Here is a 26603-nt window from a genome sequence, read left to right as displayed (position 1 = left end):
CCTTCCACCCACCCTCCCTTCCTTCATTCCACCCCTTCCTTCCTTCCAGCCACTCACCCCTCCCTTCCTTCCTTCTTTCCTTCCACCCACCCCTCCATTCCTTCCATCCCTCCCTCCCTTTCTTCCACCCACACTTCAATTCATTCTTTCCACCTACCCCTCCCTTCCTCCATTTCAACAACCCCTTCCTTCCTTCCTTCCTTCCTTCCTTCCTTCCTGCCACCCATTCTTTCCTTCCACCCCTCCCTTCCTTCCTTCCACCCACCCCTCCCTTTCTTCCACCCATCCCTTCCACCCACCCCTTCCTTCCTTCCTGCCACCCATTCTTTCCTTCCACCCCTCCCTTCCTTCCACCCACCCCTCCCTTTCTTCCACCCATTCCTTCCTTTCACCCACCCATCTCTTTCTTCCACCCATCCCTTCCACTCACCCCTTCCTCCCATCCTTCTGTCCACCCATCCCTCCCTCCCTTCCTTCCACCAACCCCCTCCTTCGATCCACCCACCCCTCCTTTCCTGTCTTGAGTCATGTTGAGTCCAAACTACCTTCCATCCGCCAACCCCTTCCTTCCTTCCTTCCTTCCTTCCTTCCTTCCTTCCTTCCTTCCTTCCTTCCTTCCTTCCTTCCTTCCTTCCTTCCTTCCTTCTTTCCCTACCTTTGTTCTTTCCAACCACCCCTCCTTCTTTCCACCCCTCCCTTCCTACATTCCATCCACCCACCCACCCCTCCCTTCTTCCCTCCCTCCCACCTCTCCCTTCTTCCCTCCCTTCTTCCCTCCCTCCATACCTCCCTTCCTTCAACCCCTCCCACCCACCCTTCCTTCCACCCCTCCTACCTTGCCTTTCTTTCACCCACCCCTCCCACCCTCTCTTCCTTCCACCTTTGCTTCCTTCCACCCACCCACCCCTCCCACCCTTCCTTCCTTCTACCCATCCACCCTCCATTTCTTACACCCACCCCTCCATAATTCCACCCCTCCCTTCCTACCTTCCATACACCCCTCCTTTCTACTCTCCCACCCCTCCCTTCTTTCCTTCCACCCACCCATCCCTTCCTTCCACCCACCCACCCCTTCCTTCCTTCCTTCCTGCCACACATTCTTTCCTTCAACCTCTCCCTTCCTTCCTTCCACCCACCCCTCCCTATCTTCCACCCATCCCTTCCACCCCTTTCTTCCTTCCTGCCACCCATTCTTTCCTTCCACCCCTCCCTTCCTTCCGCCCACCCCTCCCTTTCTTCCACCCATCCCTTCCTTCCACCCACCCACCCATCTCTTTCTTCCACCCATCCCTTCCACCAACCCCTTCCTCCCATCCTTCCGTCCACCCACCCCTCCCTCCTTTACTTCCACCCACCCCTTCCTTCCATCCACCCACCCCTCCTTTCCTATCTTGAGTCATGTTGAGTCCAAACTTCCTTCCATCCTTCCTTCTTCCCACCCTTCCCTTCATTCCTACCTACCACCCACCCCTCCTTTCCTCCCACCCTTCCTTTCCTTTCCTTTCCTTTCCTTTCCTTTCCTTCCTTCCTTTCTCCTTCCCTTCCCTTCATTCCTACCTACCACATACTCACCTCTCCCTTCTTTCCTTCCACCCACTCCTCTATTCCTTCCATCCCTCCCTCCATTCCAACCACCCACCCCTTCCTTCCATCCACCCACCCCTCCCTTTTCCACACACCCCTCCTTTCCTTCCTTCCTTCACCCACCCACCCACCCCTCCTTCCTTCCTTCCTTCTACCCACCCCTCAATTCCTTCCTTCCTTCCTTCCTTCCTTCCTTCCTTCCTTCCTTCCTTCCTCCTACCCCTCCATTCCTCCCTTCCACCCACCCCTCCATTCCTTCCACCCATCCCTCCCTCCCTTCTACCCACCCACACATTATTGCTTCCACCCACCCCTTCCGTCCCTCCTTCCATTCACCCACCATTTCCTTCCTTCCTTCCTTCCTTTCCTTCCTTCCTTCCTTCCATGCACCCTTCCTTCATTCCACCCATCCCTTTCTTCCACTGACCCCTCTCTTCCTTCCTTCCACCCACACACTCTTCCTTTCCTTCCACCCACACACTCCTCCCTCTTCCCTTCCTTCCACCCACACACTCCTCCCTTCCTTCCACCCACCCACTTCTCCCTTCCTTCCTTCCTTCCTTCCTTCCTTCCTTCCTTCCTTCCTTCCTTCCTCCCACCCACCCCTTCCTTCTTTCTATCCACCCCTCCATTCCTTCTACCCACTCCTTCCTTCCACCCACCCCTCCCTTTCTTCCTTCCATCCACCCCTTCCTTCCTTTTTTCCCATCCACCCCTTCTTTCCTTCCACCCCCCCTTCCTTCTTTCCACCCCTCCCTCCTTTACATCTTTCCATCCACCCCTTCCTTCCACCCACCCTTCCTTCTTTCCACCCACCCCTCCCTTCCTTGCTTCCTTCCTTCCTTCCTTCCATCCATCCTTTTCTTCCTTCCACCCACCCACTCCTTCCTTTTTTCCTTCCTTCCATCCATCCCTTCCTTCCTTCCTTATACCCACCCCTTTCTTCCATCCACCCCTTGCTTCTTTCCACCCATCCTTCCCTTCCTTCCTTCCTTCCTTCCTTCCTTCCTTCCTTCCTTCCACCCACCCCTTCTTTCCCTCCCTACTTCCTTCCTCCCACTCCTTCCTTCCATCCATCCAATCCTTCCTTCCTTCCATCCACCCCTTCCTTCCTTCCTTCCTTCCTTCCTTCCACCCACCACTTCCTTTCTTTCTCCCATCCTTCCTTCCACCCTCCCCTCCCTTCCTTCTTTACATCCACCCCTTCCTTCCTTCCTAACTTCCACCCACCCACCCCTTCCTTAATTCCATCCACCCCTCCCTTCCTTCCTTCCTTCCTTTCTTCCTCCCTTCCTTCCACCCACCCCTTCCTTCCTTCCTTCCCTCCCTACTTCCTTCCTCCCACTCCTTCCTTCCATCCATCCACCCACTCCTTCCTTCCTTCCTTCCTTCCTTCCTTCCTTCCTTCCTTCCTTCCTTCCTCCTACCCCTCCATTCCTCCCTTCCACCCACCCCTCCATTCCTTCCACCCATCCCTTCCTCCCTTCTACCCACCCACACATTATTCCTTCCACCCACCCCTTCCTTCCCTCCTTCCATTCACCCACCATTTCCTTCCTTCCTTCCTTCCTTCCACCCACCCGTTCCTTCCTTCCTTCCTTCCTTCCTTCCTTCCTTCCTTCCTTCCATGCACCCTTCCTTCATTCCACCCATCCTTTTCTTCCACTGACCCCTCTCTTCCTTCCTTGCACCCACACACTCTTCCTTTCCTTCCACCCACACACTCCTCCCTCTTCCCTTCCTTCCACCCACACACTCTTCCCTTCCTTCCACCCACCCACCTCTCCCTTCCTTCCTTCCTTCCTTCCTTCCTTCCTTCCTCCCACCCACCCCTTCCTTCTTTCTATCCACCCCTCCATTCCTTCTACCCACTCCTTCCTTCCACCCACCCCTCCCTTCCTTCCTTCCTTCCTTCCTTCCTTCCTTCCTTCCTTCCTTCCTTCCTTCCATCCACCCCTCCCTCCTTTATATCTTTCCATCCACCACTTCCTTCCACCCACCCTTCCTTCTTTCCACCCACCCCTCCATTCCTTCCTTCCTTCCTTCCTTCCTTCCTTCCTTCCTTCCTTCCTTCCTTCCTTCCTTCCTTCCATCCTTTCCTTCCTTCCACCCACCCACTCCTTCCTTTTTTCCTTCCTTCCATCCATCCCTTCCTTCCTTCCTTATACCCACCCCTTTCTTCCATCCACCCCTTGCTTCTTTCCACCCATCCTTCCCTTCCTCCCTTCCTCCCTTCCTTCCTTCCTTCCTTCCTTCCTTCCTTCCTTCCTTCCTTCCTTCCTTCCTTCCATCCATCCTTTCCTTCCTTCCACCCAGCCACTGCTTCCTTTTTTCCTTCCTTCCATCCATCCCTTCCTTCCTTCCTTATACCCACCCCTTTCTTCCATCCACCCCTTGCTTCTTTCCACCCATCCTTCCCTTCCTCCCTTCCTTCCTTCCTTCCTTCCTTCCTTGCTTCCTTCCACCCACCCCTTCCTTCCTTCCCTCCCTACTTCTTTCCTCCCACTCCTTCCTTCCATCCATCCACTCCTTCCTTCCTTCCATCCACCCCTTCCTTCCTTCCTTCCACCCACCACTTCCTTTCTTTCTCCCATTCTTCCTTCCACCCTCCCCTCCCTTCCTTTTTTACATCCACCCCTTCCTTCCTTCCTAACTTACACCCACCCACCCCTTCCTTAATTCCATCCACCCCTCCCTTCCTTCCTTCCTTTCTTCCTCCCTTCCTTCCACCCACCCCTTCCTTCCTTCCCTCCCTACTTCCTTCCTCCCACTCCTTCCTTCCATCCATCCATCCATCCATCCACTCCTTCCTTCCTTCCATCCACCCCTTCCTTCCTTCCTTCCACCCACCACTTCCTTTCTTTCTCCCATCCATCCTTCCTTCCACCCTCCCCTCCCTTCCTTCTTTACATCCACTCCTTTCTTCCTCCCTTCCTTCCACCCACCCCTTCCTTCCATCCCTCCCTTCCTTCCTTCAAGGGAGAGAAGTTGGTGGGGGAGGGGGGGTGCGGTAAAAATGCAGCTCAGCTTTGAGCTGAACCCCCCCAGGAAAAAAAATTATCTCCAGCCCTGGATCGAAGATTGAGTGCGCGAATGATGGCAGAAAAATTGAACACACAGTGCAGCAGATTCTAATGGAGGATTTGGGATGAGAAAGATTTCTGAAAAGATTGTGCCTTGAATCTTGACAAAAGATCAGAAAGAACATAATCTTCAAATTTCATCTGCACGTTTGAAGAATGCAGAGGTGTTTGATATTTTTTTTCAGTCCATTCCAGAAAATACATTGTCACACCATTTAAGAATGTTATGTTTATGCTATACATACAGTATAATGAACGTTATGTTTATTGACATATATAATGAAAACATCAATAAATGTTGGAACAAAATGGAATAAATATGTTTTGCACAGACTTTCCAAATTCACGGCTCTAGGGAATCCCCCAGATCCCATGAAAAATCCTGAACACAGGCATATCTATTCTCTTCTCATTACATACACTACTACATTTGTGCTCAGTAGTCTAGCTCCTCTAGAATGGTGCTTGATGGTGCTGATATGAATGAAATGTTTAGGACAGTTCATTCAAGTGTCTATGAATGCAGGAGTGCCATTTAGTATAAGCCTGCGTGTGAAAACTGCACTTTCATGCATGAGACTGACTAAGGCATCTATTGATCCCCTGAATACTTATCATCTGGGCTTGTTGAAGCAGACAGCAGATCAAAAGCCTGGTAAATGAAAGAAAATGCTGTTTGACCCACTGCAATTGTAACCAACAATAATTCAAGGTCTTTAATGCAATATTGAAAAACATATATTGCTGCTCCCCAACAATGTCTGACATTCAGTATCTCTATGATAGTAAAGTCTGTTAGATTTTTTTTAACAAGTTTATGCAATAATTGCTTTGCTTATGCTCAGTTAACAACAACATTTCTTGCACATAGGGTTAGATAAGAAAATATTTTTATAGTTTTCATTGTTAAACGTAAAAGAATGATATTTTGAGAAATTTACATTTTTTTTAAAAGTGATTCTAAAGGTTCACCTTTTTCTTTGTAAAATAACCCACAGAAACCTTCACAACTTGAACCCTGCTCCTTTCCACTCTGCAACTGACCGCCTCTATGACAGAATCTCTCCCTTGTCCTGTCCTGACCTGGCCACTACTGTCTACAACAGTTCGCTTTCATCCACATTAGACTCACTTGCTCCTCTAACAACACGAAGCATCAGGCCCCGACCATTACAACCTTGGCAGACTGACAACACCAGAAATCTTAAATGACATAGTCATGCGCTGGAGCGATTGTGGCGTAAAACCAAATCTCAACAAGCATTCACCCTATATAAATCTGCTTTCTTAACATACAATTCCTCCATTCATGCTGCCAAACAAGACTACTTTGTCACTCTTATTAATACCTTGTCATCCAGTCCTCGTCGTCTCCTCTCTACTTTTAACTTTCTACTTTCTCCACCTCCACCCAGTACCTCACTCACTGCTCACCAGATTGCAAATCATGTCAAAAACAAGATTGACACAATTTGTAGGGGCATCACCACTGCACAGACAACCATTCCACTTAGCATGCCTTATACTAAACCTCCCTCAACACTTTCCTCTTCTGACCTTGCTACTACCGAAGAGGTCACTAAGGTTTTCTCAGAAGCCTGTCTCACTACCTTTCCCCTGGATCCTGTCCCCTCACAACTACTACGGTCACCCTCTTCTTCCATCCTATTCTGCCTCACTCACATCTTCAATCTCTCCCTCTCTACTGGTGCCTTCCCCTCCCCTCTAAAGCATGCACACATCACTCCCATTCTTAAAAAGCCCTCCCTGGACCCCACCAACCTGAACAAATTAAGACCCATCTCCCTGCTGCCATTTACCTCTAAACTCTTAGAATGCTTAGTCTACAGTACATTCGCCTGAGTACATCCTACCTATTGCAGAGCTCCTTCAGCGTTACCTATAATGCTGCCTCCTCCTCTTCACTTAACTCTGTCTCCTCTCCACTTCCTCTTTCTGTAGGGGTCCCTCAAGGTTCTGTCCTTGGACCCCTTCTCTTCTCCATCTGCACCTCCTCCCTTGGTCACTTGATAAACTCCCATGGCTTTAAGTACCATCTCTATGCTGATGACACACAAATCTATCTTTGTACTCCTCACCGCATCCCTTCAGTCTCCTCTTGCATTACTAACCTACTAAGTGACATATCGGCATGGATGTCACTCCACTTCCTCAAACTCAGTCTTTCCAAAACTGAGCTCTTAGTATTACCCCGAGCCCGTGCCCCCTTCCCTGGCTTCTCCAACAAGATCAATAACACAATCATCAGTCCCTCCTCTCATTCCAGGGTACTGGGTGTAATCCTAGACTCCCATCTGTCCTTTCAGCCCCAAATCAAATCACTGTCCAAATTTTGTAGACTTCACCTCTGCAACATCTCCAAGATATGCCCGTTCCTAACCTCGGAAACCACTAAGCAACTTATTCACTCCCTTGTTATATCTCGCCTTGACTATTGTAACTCCCTCCTCATTGGCCTACCTAATCGCAGGCTATCCCCTCTTCAGTCTATCATGAATGCTACTGCCAGACTCATCCACCTTACTAACTGTTCTGTATCTGCCACCCCTCTCTGCCAATCCCTCCACTGGCTTCCCATTGCCCAACGGATAAAATTCAAAACATTAACAATAACGTATAAAGCCATTTATAACTCTTCCCAAATTACATCACCGATCTTGTCTCTAAATATCACCCAAACTGTACTTTCCGCTCCTCGCAAGACCTCCTTCTCTCTAGCTCCCTTGTCTCCTCCTCCCATGCTCGTCTCCAGGACTTCTCCAGAGCTTCCCCCATCCTCTGGAACTCTCTACCCCAATTTATCAGACTATCGCCTACTCTGCTCACTTTTAGGCGATCTCTGAAAACCTATCTCTTCAGAGAAGCCTATCCTGCCCTCAGCTAATAATGGAATATTCTACTCTTCCAACCAGTCCATCCCCCACAGTTACTACCTTTTGTACCACTAGCCTCTTCCTCCTAGATTGTAAGCTCCAAGGAGCAGGGCCCTCCTATCCCTCTTGTATTGAACTGTATTGTTTCTGTATTGTCTCCTATTATATTGTAAAGTGCTGAGCAAACTGTTGGCGCTATATATAACCTGTATAATAATAAAAAAAAAATAATAACAAGCATGTCATAGTTACCTGCTGTGTGCAATGGTTTTTCACAGAGCAGCCCAAATTCTCCTCTTCTCGGGTCCCCCGCAGGCTCTCCTGGCTCCTCCTTTCTATAGGGTGCCCCCACAGCAAGCACATTGCTATGGGGGCACCCACTGCTCCGTGTGTCCATTCACACATGGAGAAATGGCCTGGCCCCACCCCCTCCCTCTCCTCATTGGCTGACTGGCTGTGATTGACAGCAGCAGGAGCTAATGACTCCTGCTTGCTGTCTCAACCAATGAGGAGGAAGAGACCCATGACAGCCGAGGCTGTCATTCACATTGCTGGATCACGATGAGGCTCAGGTAATTATTGAGGGAGCTCAGGGAGCTGCTGCACACAGAAGGTTTTTTCCCTTCATGCATAGAATGCATAAAGGTAAAAACCTTCAGCCTTTACAACTACTTTAAAGCTCAACTCCATGCAGACATACAAAAACAGCAATTATTGAAGTTATGTTATTAATATATTCATTAAAAATCATTAAAGTGTAAAAAAGCCAGACTTTTCTTAGTTCTGGATGGAGCTATGAAGGGTTAGATCCTCTGTCACATTTTTATCTGAAACTGTTAAAGGATTAAGCCCTTAATCTGTTTTAGTGACCTTTTTTTGCTGTCACCTGAGCAAGAGTTGAGAGTAAGTCATCCAATTAGGGCAAATGCCTAGCATGGAAATTCCCCTCACTCCCTTGTTATTTCTCCTTGCATCCCCAGGACATGAAGTGAAAGGAAGTCTCCCCAGTTCGATACAGATAGCAAAGAATAGGGGGTTTAAACCCTTCCCTCTATCCAAAACCAGAGAAAAAAAGGTTCAGCTACATGTATTTTTTGGTTGCAACTTGTGTAAATATCTGAATTTGACTTGGTATTAGAAATCCTCTGCACAAAAATACTCTGTACTGTACGTACAGTAGAACTGGGAGACGCAGGTGCAGCATTATTAGACTGGTTATACATGTGTGCTAACAAAGAACATGCTCACTTCAGGATGGAACAGAAGGATGGGCTCAGCACATTTACAGTCCAATCATTTGCTTAAGGCAGATAAGTTACCAACCCCCATGTGAATGAGTAGGAGTATATAGTACCCCTACTCATTCACAAAAATCCCTTGCCCAACAGCCTTAAAAATGGAGAAAACTGATTTTCCACATTCACCTCTCATTAATGTCAATCAGGTTCACATTAGAGTGCACAATTTGCAGATCTTTGCAGATCTCAACCTGTTCTCAATTCCAAGCAGATTCTCTCTGTCACATACCTTGGTTGGAGGCAAAGTTGACAAGAGGATTTCCCTTGTGGCTCTGGTCTGAGCAATCTTGAATGTAGTGATAGAGGTAAAAGGCTCAAAGAAGCATGGGTGCCGGTAGCTTGGTAGCAGGGGATGACGTAGTGAAGGTGAGCCAGGGTCATAAATGGTGGGGCAGCAACATGGTCAGCAAGAAGGCTAAGGTCAGTACCAAAGAAACAGACAGAGCAAGGTCCAGAAGCAGCCCAAGGTCAGTATTGATGAAGCAAGCAGAGACAAGTCAGAAGCCAGTTGAGGTCAGTATCCAGAATCCACAGAGAAAGATCAGGAATAAGCAGGGTCAGCAATGAATTATCACTCAGAAAGGCAGAAACATGGATCACAGGGAAGCTGAAGGACATCCAGTGAATAGCACACACCAGGGTCTCCTTTAAATAAGCAGCTTGGCGCCAAAGCACATGAATGTAAGCACCCATGTGCATGGGTGCACACAGGTAAGCCTACATGTCAGTGCATGCTGGATACCAGCCCAAGCTCTTCTGTATGCTGGTACATGTGCACAAGCATTAGCTGTGCAGAAATTAGAATTTTCTGCACAAGAATGAGCATTAGCTCGTATTACTAATGGCCACATGAAAACTTAGAAGAATCCATAGGCAGCTTAAAGCGAAGCTCCACCCAAAAGGGGAAGTTCCACTTTAAATACTGGTCCCCCAGTTCCCGTTAAGGATTGGCACCTTTGGGGTACCCGCTCCCCCTTCTGCTGCAATCGCTTAGTCGTTCGGAAGCGGAATTTGTCCTCCCACCCTCCCTCCTTGTAGTCATCTGGGACACTTGACAGGTCCCGGAAGACTACAGGGCCATTCAGAAAGCGCATTGTTAATCCCACATGCACAGTGGGCACCCTGCTGTGAAGCCCCAGGCTGTCACAGCTGGGTGTCCACACTGAAGATGCTGAGAACATAGGACATCCAGTGAAATGAGCTGTGGGGAGGACACATCGGGATCAAATGACAGGTGAATGTCTGTATTTTGAAAGTCAGCAGCTACAGTTTTTGTAGCTGCTGACTTTTATTTTTTTACAGTTTCACTGGAACTCCGCTTTATCTCTTCGAGATACATATATTGAATAAAGCAGTTTTACTGCAGGTGCATGCATTATCTCTGTAGTAGAAATTGATAGTAAACTGAAGAAAATATGTAAATGGAGAGTGTCTAATTAAACTGCATTAACTAGCACTAGGGGAATATACCAAGGGCACATAAATAACCAGGCTATTCAATTAGTAGTGTTCCTGAGGTAATTGTGAGCAACATTCCCAGTAGCAATACTTTGTTATTTCTACAATATGGCTACTTACCAGTTAGTAACTGATGAGACAATTGAGTCTTAGGTCAACATTATGTAAGATACAAGCAATTTATAAAGTGCAGGGGTCAGGAAAATGTGATGTACAACACAGTATATATATTGTATTGGATGGAGCTATATATTATACAACAAAGCGAATAGAGTGGTTAGGGGTATGTAATAAACAGCACAGCTTGCAAAGTGCAGCAGTTAAGATTAAGTGCCTCCTCATCACACCTTTTGGTGCTGCTGGCAGTCAGCAGAGCATGTCAGTTGGAGTGATGTGCCATGTCAGAGGTATAGGTATCCTGGGTCCCAGTACAGGAGGCCCACAGCACATGCCAGAGATGCCTGGGTGTAATGTTGACTATGACTATGTCCTAAACCATTAATAAACATTGTGTTGTGCATCATTTGTCATTTCTTCAAATATGCCTATTATTAGTATACAGCAAATGCTATCTGTACAACTATAGTACTAAAATAAGAAGACTAAAAATGGGAAACAACATTATGATATTGTCTCTGTAAAATGCATTTGCAATATCATTCATTCTTGTTTTGTACAAATAGCAATAACATGGCAGGGATCAGGTCACTTTTATTACTTTCTTTATTCACTGGGTATAATTATTATAGCTGGGCAAGGCAATGTGTTCTCTTCTAACAAACATGTTCTATCTTGTACCCCAATATAAAGGCTACTTAGCAGTGAACTTAGGATGTGAACATTGCATGTAAACACAGGTTTCTTCTGCAAACATCAGGAAACTTATCTCATAATCCTGTGTTAGGCAATCTGTTGAAAAGCAGAAGCAATTACTGTTTGCTTAGTACTCAAGTTTTGGCATTGCTTTAACATGTAAGCTTTCATTTCCAATGCAGGCTTACGTATATGGTGTCACAACAGAAATACTTATTAAGCAACACACAAACTTTGCAGCTATGCCACTTGGAAGAAAAATAATAGCAAATAACCTAAAATAGCCCACAAACTTTATTTTTATATGTCTTTTCTGAGATCTCAGCTAGAGCAATCCAATTTTTGTATGCCAGATCATAAGATTCTATGCAATGATCAATCCAAGCTTAGTTTGCTAAGCAATCTGGCAAAGTAGCCCAAAGGACCACTTATTAGTAGGAATGTAAAAGGGATGAAAGAAAAATTTAACAGAACTTGATTTTATGGTGACATTATTGATTTTACCTCTGCAGAAATTTCAACAAAATGGGCTCAGGTTTCATAATACAGACAGTTTAGGTAAATTTGCTTGAAAAAATGTGAAAAAATTAAATTAAACAATAAGGAAAAAAAATCCAACTATAAGAGACATTGTAAAATGCAAGTAAAAGCAAAGCAAAATTGGATGTAATGGCTTGTCCACCCTCTCTGCACCATATAGAAATTATCACCTGCTGGTTCGGCCGTGAACTTCAAACTCAATGCAAGTCTATGGCTCGAACTTGTAAATTCAAAAGTGCCCATTTTGAAGGCTTATATGCAAGTTATTGGCCATAAAAGGGGTAAGGGGACCCAGGTACTTCCCTGAGTGACAGTGAAAATCAGTGAAAAATCAGTGGGAGTCAGTGAAAATTTTTTTTCAAAAAGTACCATTTTTAAAGGGCAGCAATGTTTCATTGCTTAAAGGAAAAAAAAAGATTTTTTTTTTAAATATCTTGCCTGGGGGTCCCATTAAACTACCTGCAAAGTTGCACATCTGTACAATGTATAGAACCTGCTGCAGCAGGACTGAAAAAGAAAAAAAAAAGAAAAAAACTACGTGTGAGTTTTCCCCCCCAATCCATACCAGATCCTTTAGGTTTGGTAGGAAGGTAAGGAGGGACCCCACAGTAATTTTTTTTTTTTGTAAGTGCGTGGGATTCCCTCTAAAAGCCATACCTGGCCCTTTAAGCCAAAAAAAAAAAAAAGCCAAAAATATGGTTCCATTCCACCATCAATCATGGCGTCCAGTGTTGTCAAAATATAAAAAAAGAAAAAACACTGCCTGTAAATCCATCCGCACCCGCTGAACACTCACCGCAATCTGACATTTGCTGAACACACGAACGGCCGATGTTCGAATTGAACTTGCGTTCGACTCGAACATCAAGCCCATTGCTAGTTCTGACTAATGTTTTCTACTTTGTGTTGCTAACACAGTTGTATATTGTTATTCCTGTTTCTAAGCTTTATCTTGCAATGTCGGATTTTTTAAGTGCTTACATGCATTACATGTTTTTCCTTTCTGTAAACATTTTATTCCCTTTCAATGTGTCTTTAAACTTCCTGGTGAATTTGAACTTTTAAAGAAGAGTAAATTCCCTAGCACAGCCCCTTCACTCACTAATTATCTTTCCCCTTCTGAGAGGAGAGTGTCAAAATACTCTCTTTGCTGGCCCTACTTCTCTGTCACCTCCCTACATAACCTTTGATGTAGCTGGAGGGGGAAGGAGGGTGGGGGATAGAAGTGAATATTATAAAATGTCACTTGAGTGACAGATTTAAGCTTGTTGGGACTGCTGACATCACATCCAATATGGTGGCACTCAGCAAAATACATAGGTATTTTAGATGTACATTATACACAAGGAAGAGTTTTACAGGTAAATAACATTAATACAATAATAAAATAATTCAAATGCACGTGTTTGTGTGTGTACTGTGTATATATATATATACCTCTCTCTCGCTCTCTCTCTCTAACCACTTGCCCTCTGGAAGGTTTACCCACTAAATGTGTTACTAAACCTAGGACCCTGCATTTACTATATCTGGTCTCCTACAGTACACAGAACATGGAAATGCAATTATTTTAGTAAATATAAACTTCTAATTACCTTTTCTCATCAGCAGTTAGAGCAGTCTTGTGACTTCTATCTGTGTCCAGCCAAGCACACGCTAAAGCTTGTAGGAGGAATTTTCGTTCTGCTCTAGGAGGATGGAAATCCCCTGACCTCAGTCTGACCAGTGCTGATTGGCCCTCTACTGATCACATGCACTCTCCCAAGAAAAAAAAACCTCTCTAGCAATGCACGACAAATTGAGCATGTGCATGCCTGCGGTTCAGTCTGGAGATAAGAGGTGGTCACTTGAAAAAGGGGAGGAACAGAGAAGAAAGAATCAAACAGCCTTTTTACCCATCGCAGAGGATTAACCCCTTAGTGAGTATAACAAGCATGCTTTACTGCATATACAGACTGATTTTACTATTGTGGGTTTAGTTACACTTTAATGACCAGGCCCTTTTTTGTTATTTGGCACTGAGCTATTTCAACTGGTAATTGCGGGTCATGCAATGCTGTAACCAAGTTAAATGTATGTCCTTTTTTTACACAAATAGAGCTTTCTTTTGGTGGTATTTGATCACCACTGGGTTTTTTATTTTTTGGGATGCAGTAAATTAAAAAAAAACATAAAAAAAAAAAACTACATTTTTTACTTTCTGTTATAAAAAATATCCAAATAAACTCAAATTTAGTCATATATTTAGGCAAAAATGTATTCTGCTACATGTCTTTGGTAAAACAAATCCCAATAAGTGTATATTCATTGGTTTGTGTGAAAGTTGTAGCATCTGCAAACTATGGTATAGATACTGGAATCTATGCAGCTTTCACTTTCAGACTGCCTATCACATTTCTTGAGGTGCTAAAATGCCAGGGCAGTACAAACACCCCCCCCACACACACACACCCTAAGCTATTTGCTGAGAGGCATGTTGAGTCCATGGAAGAATTATGATACACTGCTCCAAAAAATTAAAAGAACACTTTGAAAACATATCAGACTTCAATGGGGAAAAATATCATGCTCGATATCTATACTGATATGGACTGTGTAATGTGTTAGGAACGTAAGGATGTCCCATCATTTGATGGGAAAGAAAATTATCAACCTACAAAGGACTGAATTCAAAGACACCTTGAAAATCAAAGTGAAAAAATGATGCAGCAGGCTAGTCCATTTTGCCAAAATTTAATTGCAGCAACTCAAAATGGTATTCAGTAGTTTGTATGGCCCCCACGTGCTTGTATACATGCCTGACAATGTCGGCGCATGCTCCTAATGAGTCGACAGATGGTATCCTGGGGTATTTCCTCCCAAATCTGGACCAGGGCATCACTGATCTCCTGCACAGTCTGAGGTGCAACCTGGCAGTGTCGGGTGGACCGAAACATGATATCCCAGAGGTGTTCTATTGGATTAGGTCAGGCGAGAGTGGGGGCCATTCAATGGTATCAATTCCTTCAATTCCTCAAGGAACTGCCTGCATACTCTCACAACATGAGGCCAGGCATTGTAGTGCACCAGGAGGAACCCAGGACCCACTGCACTAGCATAGGGTCTGACAATGGGTCCAAGGATTTCATCCAGTTACCTAATGGCAGTCAGAGTGCCATTGTCTAGCCTGTAGAGGTCTGTGTGTCCCTCCATGGATATGTGAGATGGGAAAACAGCTCTCATTGTTTGAATACTGCTTGTGTGGAGTAAATTAAATGTTTTGACTGACATTCTGCAGTTTAGCCACAAGATGTCACTGTTTTTCTAACAGAGCCTCAGACTGCAGAGATATTTCTATATTCTTGTAGAGGTGGAGTTTTCACACAGAGTTAAGGGAACAGAAAGAAGAGAGAGAGCAGCCATGTTTAGAGGATGGTGAATGCAGGGGCCGTGTGAGCTGAGAATCTGATGATATCTTGGTGTGAAAGCATCCCTCCATAACCAGAGCTGCAGCTATTTGAAGCTGATGAGATTGTTGCCAGGAAGCTGATGAGATTGCTGCCAGGAATGCTGATGAGAGCAGAGGAACTAAGCAACATATACGGCGAGACCGCATGTTTGTTGAAGAGACATTTGTCCTGTTCAGAGTCACCAGCGGATATAAAGCAGACCCGGGTCGGTAAGATCGTGCATGCACCTCATTTCAGTGTTGGTACCTTGAGACTGAGTCCAGTCCTATAGTTAGTTAGTTAGGGTCTCGGTTTGTGTTAGGCCACAAGTGTTGTTACTGATTGTTGGAAGGACTCCACAACTTATAGTGACATTCACATTGGAGAGCTGATAAAATCCCACAAACTCAAGCCAGACTGGTGTTTTGCTCAGAAGGAATACTCAGACATGTGCTACAGGACCAGTTATGGGAGAGGGAATACTGTAGATGTGTGTAAGATTGTAAGCTGTTGTGCTGCACCGCAGGCTAGCCTATACCATACACCCATACACTGATTCTTGCTCTTTTAGATTAATAACAGGTAAGATGTGGCAGCTTAGTTGTACCCGCCAGTAGGTAAATTACTTCACTTTCTACCTTTATCCATCAGAAGGCGCCGTGCTGTGCAGCACAAGGGTCTCAGCCTTTGGGCTGGGTGTATGTAAATTTATTGTATATTTCCAGCATTTGTGGTTGTGTTTATTTGCCACGTCTAAGTAAAATTCTGTTGTGGCAAAAGCTGGTGTTGAGGTTGCTTTCCTCATTCGTGACTTCACTGTATCCTGGGGAGCCCACCCCGGTACACGGCTTACAGATATGCTTCCCCAGACCATCACTGACCCACCACCAAAACGGTCATGCTCTACAATGTTGCAGGCAGCATAACATTGTCCACGGCTTTTCCAGACCCTTTCATGTCTTTCCCGTGTGCTCAGGCTGAACCTGCTCTCATCTGTGAAAAGCATAGGGCACCATTGGCGGATCTGTCAATTCTGGTGTTCAATGGCAAATGTCAATCGAGCTCTATGGTGCCGGGCAGTGAGCACAGGGCCCACTAGAGGACGTTGGGGCCTCGGGCCACCCTCATGAAGTCTGTTTCTGATAGTTTGGTCAGGGACATTCACACTAGTGGCCTGCTGGATGTGATTTTTTTAGGGCTCTGGCAGTGCTCATCATGTTCCTCCTTGCATAAAGGAGCAGATACTGGTCCTGCTGATGGGTTAAGGACCTTCTATGGCCCTGTCCAGCTCTCCTAGACTGCCTGTCTCCTGGAGTCCCCTCCATGCTCTTGAAACTGTGCTGGGAGACACCTTCTGGCAATGGCACATATTGATGTGCCATCCTGGAGTAGTTGGACAGCCTATGAAACCTCTGTAGGATCCAGGTATCACCTCATGTTACCAGTAGTGACACTGACCCTAGCAACAACACTAGTGAAAAACAGTCAGAAAAGATGAGTAGGGAAAAGATGTAAGTGGACTCCACTTGTAAAACCATTCCTGTTTTGGGGGTAATCTCATTGTTGCCCATCTAGTGCACCTGTTGTTAATTTCATTAACACTAAAGCAGTTGAAACTGACTAACAACCCCCTCTGCTACTTAACTGACCAGACCAATATCCCAAGAGTTTAATTGACTTGATGCTGTACTCAAAAAGTAGACTAGACTAAAAAGTATTCCTTTCTTTTTTTTGAGCAGTGTTTATTGCTCACACATGCCATTGGTATATGTGGAATTACATCCCAAAATATATTCTGCTACTTCTCCAGAATATGAGAATACCACATGTGTGGGACTTTTATTGGGGGTTTAGCTGCATACAGGAGGCCGAAATGAAATGACCTCTTTAAAAACCTGAAGGTGCATAATTTCCTCATTTCACTTCCTCACTACCTATCAGTTTCAGAGGCTCTAAAATTCCAGAATAGCACAACCCCCCAAAATGTCTCCTTTTTGGAAAGTAGATATTTCAAGGAATGTAATAAGATGCATGTTGAGTATTTTGCAGATCTTATTTTTTCTCACAAAGATTTGAAAAAAAAAAGAAAAAAATAAATTTTCGTTTTCTTTCTTAATTTTCCAAAAACTTGTGGCAGGAAATGAAATCTGCAAAATACTCACCATGCCTCTTAGCAAATACCTTTTAGTATCGCTTTCCAAAAAGGGGTAATCTGGTGTGTGGGGGGGTTACTATTATGGTATTTCAGGGCCTCTGAAACTGTGATAGATAGTCAGGAAGTGTAATGAGGAAATAAATCCCTTTAAAAGCCTGAAAGTGCTTATTGGATTTTGGGGTCCTGTATGCGGCTAGACTGGCAAAAAGTCTCTGATGTGGTATCCCCATACTCGGGAGAAATAGAAGAATGTGTTTTGGGGTGTAATTCCACATATACTCAAGGCATGTGTGAGCAATATATCAACAACATTGTTGACAACTATGTGTAAATTGTTTTCCAAAAACTTGTGTCAAAAAAATCTATTGACTCAACATGCCTCTCAGCAAATAGTTTGGGGTGTCTACTTTCCAAAAAGGGGTCAATTTGGGTGGGTTCTGTGCTATCCTGGCATTTTATGTCCAACATTAGCATGCATCACCCATTTTTCCAACCACTCGAAGACAAGGCCTTTTCTGACACTCTTTGTTCACATACAAAAAAATTTGTATTTTTTGTTAGAAAATTACTTTGAACCCCCAAACGTTATATATTTTTTTAAAGCAGAGGCCCTAGAGAATACAATGGTGGGTGTTGCAATTTTTATTGACACAGTACTTGCGCAGCGATTTTCAAACGCTTGTTCTTTGGGAAAAATACACTTTTTTGAATTTTAATGCACAAAAACACAATATATTGGCCAATTGTTAGGTAAAATATAAAATATGATGTTACTCCAAGTAAATATATGCCAAAAATGACATGCTTTAACTGCGCATTCCCCATGCAAAGGTGACAAACTACATACATTTTTAATATCCATAGCCAACACTATAAAAGCCTTTACAGGCTACCACTTTAGATTTACAGAGGAGGTATAGTGCTAGAATTACTGCCCTCAATCTGACATTCACAGCGATACCTCATGTATGGTGCAACCGCTGTTTACATATTAACACATGGCCAGCCTTGTGTACGCCTTTGCACACACCTTTGCGCACATCTGTGCGCAAAAGCACGGGAGGACAGGGGTGCTTTAAATTTTTTTAAATTATTTACCATATTTGCCGGCGTATAAGGCGACTGGGTGTATAAGACGACCCCCTAATTTTCCAGTTAAAACATTTTGGGCTATACTCGTCGTATAAGACTACCCCCCTTCTGAGGCAATACCATTTAACCACAAGCCTACAGAGCACTTATATCCCCTTCCTGCCCAGGCCAATTTTCAGCTTTCAGCGCTGTCACACTTTGAATGACAATTGCGCGGTCATGCAACCCTGTACCCATATGACATTTTTATCATTTTTTTGTGACAGATAGAGATTTCTTTTGGTGGTATTTAAACAACTTTCGGTTTTTTATTTTTTCTTAAACCAAAAACCACTGAAAATTTTGAGAAAAAAAAGTTTTTTCTTAGTTTTTGTTCTAAAATTTTGTAAATAAGTGATTTTTCTCCTTCACTGATGTGCGCTAATGAGGCTGCAGTGATGGGCACTGATAGCCTGCACTGATGGACACTGATAAATGGCACTGATGGGCACTGATGAGGAAGCACTGGTAGGTGGCACTGATGGGCATTGACAGGCATCACTGATGGGCACTGAAAGGCAGCGCTGATACATGGAACTGATATATGTCACTGATAGGCGGCACTGACTGTCACTGATAGGCGGCACTGACTGGCACTGTTAGGCAGCACTGACTGGCACTGATAGGTGGCACTGATAGGCGGCACTGATGCGCACTGATAGGCGGCACTGACTGGCACTGATAGGTGACACTGATTGGCAGCACTGATGTGCATTGACAGGCATCACTGATGGGCACTGAAAGGCAGCAATGATACATGGCACTGATTGGCATTGATAGGTGGCAGTGACTGGCACTAATGGGTGACACTGGAAGGCAGCTCAGATGGGCACTGATATGTGGCATTGATGTGCACTGGTATGCACTGATATGTGGCATTGATGTGGCACTGATGGGCACTGGCACGTGGCACTGATGGACACTGACAGGTGGCACTGCTGGGGCTACACTGATCATCAGGGCACATTGATCATCAGTGCCCTGATGTTCAGTGTACATGTCCCCTCCATGGAAAGCCGATTACCAGCTCTCCTCTCCTCTGTCAGCGTGACAGCTCGAGAGGAGAGAAATGCAGATAACCGGCATTTCCCTGTTTACATGTGATCAGCTGTGATTGGACACAGCTGATCACATGACCGAGCCAACATCTTCGGCTCTTTCCATGATCGGTGATTCGCTGTGTCCGAGGGGCACAGTGCACCGCCGATCGCCGCGCGCTCCCTGAGCCGCTCATGCGCGGAGAATGGGAGGACATCATATGAGCCAATCACGGCAAGTGTATTCTAATAATGAATACAGAGCCTGCTCGGATTGGCTGTGTCAGAAAGGCGGGCTGATGATGTCACAACTTCAGCCAATCCGAGCAGGCTCTGTATTCATTAATAGAATACATCGCTCGCCGTGATTGGCTCAGCGCGGAATACTGTATGTAGCCGAAGCTACCGTACAGTATTACCGCACATCCAGCAGGCTGACATTCTATACCCCGCGTATAAGACGATCCCCAATTGTTGGGGTATGTTTTTAAGTATAAAAAGTCATCTTATACGCCGGAAAATATGGTATTTTGCTTTTTTATTTTTACACTCTCCAATTTACTTATTTACTTATTTTTTTAATCAGTTTTTTTGTTAACACAAGGAATGTAAATATCCTCTATGATAGTAATAGGCAGTGACAGTCTATTAGACTGTGGATCTCTCCTCTGCCCTTAAAGCATCTGATCACACCAAATTTAGTGTGATCAGATGCTTTTCTATTTTAAAAAGTGTGCTGTTTCTAGCCTACGAAACCAAAGTGATGAAATGCTCAGAGCTTCTGGTTTCTTAGACGATATAGATTATTGGAGCCATTCCAGTCTCTGATCAGCTCAATGATCAGCAGGCAGAACCACCAGCTGCATTTTCAGGTTCCCCAGTGGGACAGGAGAGCTCGAGAAAGCTGAGGAAGGGGGTGGGAGTGGGGGGCCATCTCCTCCCGATACTTGTAAAAACACTCCAAAATCAGTGGCCAAGACCTGCTGAAATGCATCTCCTGCAGCAAATGACAGCGGGGGTCAGCTCCAAACCTGGAAATAAACAGTGATGTACGGGTACGTCACTGGTCCTGCTGCTGCTGCCGCCCATTTAAAGTACAATGAGGGCAGGTAAACCAAAAGAGCTTAATCCTAACACTAACACTAGTATTAGCACTAACCCTAACTCTAACCTTATCCCTATCATTATCCTAAATAGCATTATTGTTGACTCTAATGTTAACAGTAATACTGACTAACTTTAATGCTATCCCTAGCTTTAACATTACCAATAACAATTACTTTAAAGCTCAACTTTTCATAAAGGTAATTTCACAAAGGTGCATTGTATAGGCAGGTAATTGCATGAGAGCTGGAAGAATCAATGAACTATAAAGTAGCTCACCAGAGGCTTTTTAGTTCATTGAGAACTACAAGCAGTCATTCTCAATTGTTGACGGTAGTTATAATTCATTCATTCACAGGAAAATGTGAATGAATAAATGATGCATCCGTATGGGCGGAGGCCTGCATGGTCAAATTCTCTTCAAACAGTGACAGAGTCACAGAGTGGGGAAGATATGTGGAATTGGTGGCAGGAGCTGGAACATGTTACACGTTCCACCATAAATAAGGGTGGAACATGTAACGTTCCAAAAGGTGAACTTATCCTTTAAGATTTTGTTTTCTTACAATATGCCTACTTTTGATGTGCACTTAATAAGTAGTACTGTAGAAAAACTGTCAAAAATAGTGTTTTTAATACAAAGGAGCCTCTGTAATTCTCATTAACCATTTAAAGTTGATTGCACCATTGAAAAAACTCTGGTTTTGATATGTGACCGCTCCCACTTCCACTCAGATCTGATCTGAAGTTTTCCTTCCCCCTTCCCTCTCACAGGTCCCAGAAGACTGTGGGACCATTCACAATGCGCAGCACGACTCGTGTATGAGCAGTGGGCTCCCAGCTGTGAAGCTGCAAGCTGTCATTGCCAGAGGTGCCCACAGTTAAGATGACCAAACACAGTCCCTGGTGCCCCCTCGGCTGAGCACAATCCTGGATCCTGCTACAGGTAAATGTCTGATTATTAAAAGTCAGCAGCTACAGTTTTTGTAGCTCCTGACTTTCAAATTTAAAAAAAAGACTGGAGCTCCTCTTTAATTTCACTCTACCCTTTGACTACAAAGAATCACTTTTAAGTGCTCTAATTTTTGCAAATCTGTCAGCAATTTGAAACTCCCAATTTCTCTCACCCTACATTTTTTCCTTCGATAAACTGTGCAGTGGCACCCCCCCAAGCCTTAAGCCAACACTACTTGACTTATAGCCATCAAGGCGTATCCACTGAAGATCCCGATGTTAACACTGCAGTGGATTATGTGGTGACAATTTCTACCTCTTTTGACATCAATGACCCAAGACAGAAGAATTATAATCTTGTTTTTGTAATAGGGAAGTGTTATGTTTTCTGATTATGGCAATGTTGGCATACAAAGACAGCTATAAAAGGTGACCATCGTAAGCACTTTTGGTGATGGTTTAGTGTGTATGTAAATGTGGAAAATCATATAAATAAAAGCCCATGCAAAAAGCAAATCATATACTGACTGCTTCAATTACATGTGCTAACCCCATTATCAGAATACTTTAAATAACACTAAAACCTGTTCTATAGAAACATTACATTTTATACGTAAAAACATTGTTTTTTAAGCCTAGAAATATACTTAAGTGTAAAAGGAGGATCATGTCCACTACCTTAGAGATTTTGGGGTGTTGCTTACAGTGATTTGCAAAGCTAAAGTATATCTCCCTAATGGCACAGTCTCCAACCACTGAAGATATTGTTTAATTATTACTTTCTATATCCCAAGTGTCCATATAACCTGACTATAAATCTAGAAAGGATACAAACAATTTGATCTTTTCTACTTCTTCATATTTAACAGCTGAGCTATGCCTGAACTAGAGATAAGAACATAATTCATACAAGTTAAAGACACATAGCTACTTTATTTAAGCCTTTGGACAACAAAGTGTCCTCATCACAGATATTGGTATAATTTTTATGCAAACCGTATATTTTTTAAAGGGACCCTATCTGGGAGAAAACATATTAGCCAAAAGTCTTCTGTAAAAGGAAACACTTAACAGTGACCTGGCCTAGCACCCATAAATGGAATTCTCATTCTGTTGCAGAGCTACACCACCTCAAAGAATCTACATCTGATACGCTTAGTAATGTGTAGGATGCCCACATCATCCAGTGAGCTCTGTGGTTCCATTCACCAACCCTTACATCACTACAGGGTACAGGTCAGTGGGAGGAAAAAGTGAGTGCTTTGGGGAAACCAAGGAAATCAATATTCACAGTTCTGTAAGTTTCCTAGAAGATTTCAGAGGAGTATTTCTCATAAATGGAGTGGTGGTCTAGCACTACAAGACTGTTTCTATTTTTGTTTAAAGTTGTTTTGAGTTACTTTGAATATACTGTATTTTTACTATGCAGTTATAAACATTTTAAATGTAACATATTTAAAAGTACTATAACCCTGAATAGATGTCAAGGGGAAAATACACTGTTTTGAAATTAAAATTGCTATATTAAATTTAAAATTATTAAAGAATAATTGCACCTATTTTTTTCTCTGGATCCCACTGTACAAAAAATTCCCTGAATCCACTAATCAAAGGTCTATTAAGGGGGGTATGGGAGAGTGCAATCCACATTCGGTGCCAACTCTTTCATTTTAATATTTCTTTATTACATTTCAAGATAGTATACATAGTGTAGTAAACATAAAAAAAGTATTTGTAGGTAACAATTAAACTTGTTACCTACAAATGCTTTTGTACAAATGTACAACTCAAATGTATTGTATAACAGAGGACAGATAATAGTGTGCATCATTATATAGTATACAGCAGTACCTTTCCACCTCTATAAGATATGTGTGTTTTAAAGGATGTGAGCAGGACACCTAATTCAAGGTGTACTAAATTGTTTGGAGTACCAATTGACCCAGAAAAACCATTTGTTTTCGGCTTTTTGTAAGCATCCTTCAGAGGATGCTATCATGCGTTCATATATGCCATGGGTGTACACCAATGTGATAACTTCTTCCCTGAGGAGGGGGTCGGATGTTTTTCAGTGTTGTGTGATTACTAGGTGGGCAGACAGTAATAACTGAGTTATTACACAATGATAGTGTGTTGGGAAGGCCTCTATTCTAAGGTTGAACTGGATAGACTTTGTCTTTTTTCAGCCAGACTGACTATTCCAATATTTAATAGTGCAAGTTCAGGAAAGAGTGTAAAGGGAAATTTTGTTACTATCTTTAAGTAGGGAAGAGATATCCTTACAAAACATTCTCATATTAGTGCATTCCCAGAAGATATGGAATAAGCTACCACTAATTCTACAGTTTCTCCAGCATAGTGGTGATATTGTTGAGTTCCTTTTTTGGATAGTAGTTGGAGTGATACAGTTGTGCTCAAAAGTTTGCATACCCGGGCAGAAATTGTGAAATTTTGGCATTAATATTAAAAATATGACTGATCATGCCAAAAAATGTTCTTTTATTGAAGGATGATGATCATATGAAGCCATTTACTATCAAACAGTTGTTTGGCTCCTTTTTAAATCATAATGATAACAGAAATCACCCAAATAGCCATGATCAAAAGTTTACATACCCTGGAATGTTTGGCCTTGGTACAGACACACAAGGTGACACACACGGGTTAAAATGCCAATTAGAGATTAATGTCCCACATCTGTGGCTTTTTAAATTGCAATTAGTGTCAGTATATAAATAGTCAATGAGTTTGTTAGCTCTTACGTGGAAGCACTGACTAGGCTAGATACTGAGCCATGGGGATCAGAAAAGAAATGTCAAAAGTCCTGCGTAACAAGGTAATGGAACTTTATAAAGATGGAAAAGGACATAAAAAGATGTCCAAAGCCTTTAATATGCCAATCAGTACTGTTAAATTACCTATTAAGAAGTGGAATGTTCGGGGATCTCTTGACACCAAGCCAAGGTCAGGTAGACCAAGTAAGATTGCAGCCATAACTAACAGAAGAATTGACAGGGATTCAAAGAAAAACCCACAGGCAACCTCAAAAGAAATACAGGCTGCTCTGGAAAAAGATGGTGTGGTTGTTTTTAAGGAGTACAATACGGTGATACTTGAACAAAAATGAGCTGTTTGGTCGAGGTGCCAGAAAGAAGCTTTTACTGCACCAATGCCACAAACAAGCCCAGTTACAATATGCCTGACAACACCTTGACATGCCTAACCAGGCCTTTTTGTGTCATAATGAGAATGAAACATAGCATGAAAGTTAGTTTACTATGCGCATAAGTTGTCACAGTGAGAGTCTTTAGCCAATTTCCATAGAGATGACCTCTTCACTGGATGGTTGAGACCTTTAATATTTATGGATAGGATTTTAATGGTCATGCTGTAAGGTAGTGGTTCAGCGTTGAAAGTCAGGTATGGTGCGGTTTGCTGAGTTCAGCACCGAGTGTGCTCTTGCAGCAAAAGTCCCACTGTTGGAAGGGAAGGAGTGCTATATAGATAGGGCAACTTTTATCTGCAAGTAGCAAATCAACAATGGTAGAATTTGGAAACAACAGAAAAAAACAAAAGTCAAAAGTAACAACAGTAGGGATTGCATCCCGAATATAGCTTCCTGTGTGGTAGGCACTCCTTGTACCTTGGAAGAATAGCGGTGGGGAGAGAGTTCAATAAGGTGGAGGCAAGTAGACAAAGGAATTAAGATGTGTGAATGTCCCTGGCACTCGATCAATGAGGGTTTGCTCTGTGTGCCTTGTAGCTATTTGATGTGAGGCACTCTACTTGTTGGCTGCTTTGCTGGTGGTGGGGGTTCAATTAGAGTACCCCAAGATTGCAGTAGGCATAAGCCTTCATTTAGGAAGGATACTGTATAGTTGGTGCTGTTGTGTGTGATCAGCAATTTAGCAGGTGCAGACCATTGGTATATTATTTTGTTCTGCATGTCTTTTGTTAGTATATTAACCACTAGCCTACAGGGCACTTATACCCCCTTCCTGCCCAGGCCAATTTCCAGCTTTCAGCGCTGTCGCACTTTGAATGAAAATTGGACGGTCATATAACATTGTACCCATATGAAATTTTTTTGAGACATATAGAGCTTTCTTTTGGTGGTATTTAATCACCTTTGGGATTTTAATTTTTTCTTAAACAAACCAAAAACCACTGAAAATTTGAAAAAAAAAAGTTTTTTCTTAGTTTTTGTTATACAATTTTGTAAATAAGTGATTTTTCTTCTTCACTGATGTGCGCTAATGAGGCTGCAGTGATGGGCACTGATAGGCTGCACTGATGGACACTGATAGGTGGCACTGATGGGCACTGATGAGGAGACACTGGTAGGTTGCACTGATGGGCATTGACAGGCATCACTGATGGGCACTGAAAGGCAGCACTGATACATGACACTAATATATGGCACTGATAGGCAGCACTGACTGGCACTGATAGACAGCACTGACTGGCACTGTTAGGCAGCACTGACTGGCACTGTTAGGTGGCACTGACTGGCACTGATAGGCGGCACTGACTGGCACTGATAGGCTGCACTAATGCGCACTGATAGGCGACACTGACTGGCACTGATAGGTGGCACTGATTGGCAGCACTGATAGGTTGCACTGATTGGCATTGATAGGTGGCACTGACTGGCACTGATGGGTGACATTGAAAGGCAGCTCAGATGGGCACTGATATGTGGCATTGATGTGCACTGGTATGCACTGATATGTGGCATTGATGTGGCACTGATGGGCACTGGCATGTGGCACTGATGAGCACTGACTGCTGGCACTGATGGACACTGACAGGTGGCACTTCTGGGGCCACGCTGGTCATCAGGGCACACTAATCATCAGTGCCCTGATGATCAGTGTACATGTCCCCTCGACATGTCCCCTCTCAGCATGACAGCTCGAGAGGAGAGAAATGCCAATAACCGGCATTTCCGTGTTTACATGTGATCAGCTGTGATTGGACACATCTGATCACATGACCGAGCCGACATCTTCGGCTCTTTCCGTGATCCGAGGGACACAGCGTACCATTGATCGCCGCGCTGCGCGGTGAGAATGGAAGGACGTCATATGACGTCATATGACCTTCTATCAGAACGAGAGAACC

Source organism: Staurois parvus, unplaced genomic scaffold (assembly GCF_062004578.1).
Source record: "Staurois parvus isolate SC_StPar_1 unplaced genomic scaffold, SC_StPar_1.0 ptg000499l, whole genome shotgun sequence".
Lineage (NCBI taxonomy): Eukaryota > Metazoa > Chordata > Amphibia > Anura > Ranidae > Staurois > Staurois parvus.
This window is presented reverse-complemented; position numbering follows the sequence as displayed.